General features: G+C 39.4%; 1 non-coding gene across 1 annotated transcript; it reads right to left on the bottom strand.

The window, feature by feature from the left end:
• Window positions 1-883: 883 nt before the first annotated feature.
• On the bottom strand, window positions 884-956 carry TRNAW-CCA. The gene has a single exon. It is a non-coding gene; the product is annotated as a tRNA-Trp (tRNA).
• Window positions 957-1,596: the final 640 nt, after the last annotated feature.

Genomic DNA, 1,596 nt, shown 5'->3' with positions numbered 1-1,596 from the left:
AACATATGTGGCATCCTGGAAAAAAAGAAGGACCTTAGGTGAAAACTAAGAAAATCTGAATTAAGGATGAACTGTAGTTATTGCTAATGTGTCAATATAGGTTTATTAATTATAACAAACATACCTTGATAAGAATAAGAGAAATTGTGTATGTGACATATGAGATATCGCTGTACTGTCTTTACAACTTTTCTGTAAATCTAAAACTGTTATAAAAATAAAATTTATTCTTTAAAAGCTACAAAGATTAAAACCAAGAGGTGTAAGACAGTGAAGAGAGTGGCCTTGAAAGTTGCAAGTGATAGGTTTGCTGCCTATGACTCTCAGTGATCAAGTAAGTTGATAGAAAATTGTTCTTTGGATTTAGTAACATAGTCATCTATCCCCAGAACAAGAGTAGTTTCAGTGGTAGAAGGATGGGAGTAGAAGCCAGATTGTAGTAGATGAAGAGTAAATGTGATTTGAAGGCAAAAGAGTGTTATGTGGAGACATTGTCAAGAAAGGTAGCAGAGAAGTGTAGGAAAAAAGATAGGAGGAAGGTTGAAGGATTCAGGAATGATGAATGTTCTTGTAAACTTGAGATGAATGGGAAAGCAAATGAAAAGTGTTCAGCAAGAAGGCAATTATTGAAAATATAGAAGAGTGGAAGTTTAATTAATTGAGTGATGAGGTGTAGGATCAACAGCACACCTGGATAGACCAGCTTTTATTGGAAGGCTGGGCATACCCTCCATTGAAACAGAAAGTGAAAGTGAAAGTGAAGTCACTCAGTCGTGTCCAACTCTTTGCGACCCTGTGGACTGTAGCCTACCAGGCTCCTCCGTCCATGGGATTCTCCAGGCAAGAATACTGGAGTGGGTTACCATTTCCTTCTCCAGAGGATCTTCCCGACCCAGGGATCGAACCTGGGTCTCCCGCATTGGAGGCAGACGCTTTAACCTCTGAGCCACCAAGAAACAGAAGACAAGAATGAAAGAGGGATGTTAGTGGAGATAACTGTAGGTTAAGGGAGTGTCTCTGTCATGGGTTGAGTTGTATCCCCCATACAGAATGTTGAAAGTTCTAATCCCCAGTACCTGTGAATGTGACTTTATTTAGACACAGGGTCTTTGCAGATGATTAAATTAAGATGAAATCATTGGGATGGACCTAATCTCACATGACTGTGTCCTTATAAAAAGGGGACATTTGAACACAGAGACTTGAAGAATGCCATAGAGATGACTGAAATTGTGGTGCTGTGTCTGTAGGCCAAGGAACACTAAAGGTTGCCAGCAAACCACCAGAAACCAGGAGAGAGGCAAAGAACAGAATCTTCCTCACAGTCCTCAGAAAGAACTTGATCTCAGACTTGTCACACCTTCGTCTCAGACTTCTGTCCTCCCAAACTGTGAGACAATAAATTTCGGTTAGTAAGCCACCCAATTTGTGGTCCGTTGGTATGGGAGCCCTAGCAAATTGATACAGCCATACCTCATTTTATTGCACTTCACTTTATTGTGCTTCATATATATTGTATTTTTTTTTTTTTTTTTTACAAATTGAAGTTTTGTGGTAACCCTGAATTGAACCAGTCTGTTGGGCTATTTTTTTAAC

Source organism: Cervus canadensis, chromosome 5, assembly GCF_019320065.1.
Source record: "Cervus canadensis isolate Bull #8, Minnesota chromosome 5, ASM1932006v1, whole genome shotgun sequence".
Taxonomy (NCBI): domain Eukaryota; kingdom Metazoa; phylum Chordata; class Mammalia; order Artiodactyla; family Cervidae; genus Cervus; species Cervus canadensis.
The sequence above is the reverse complement of the archived record's forward strand: the minus strand, read 5'-3'. Positions and strand labels throughout refer to the sequence as shown.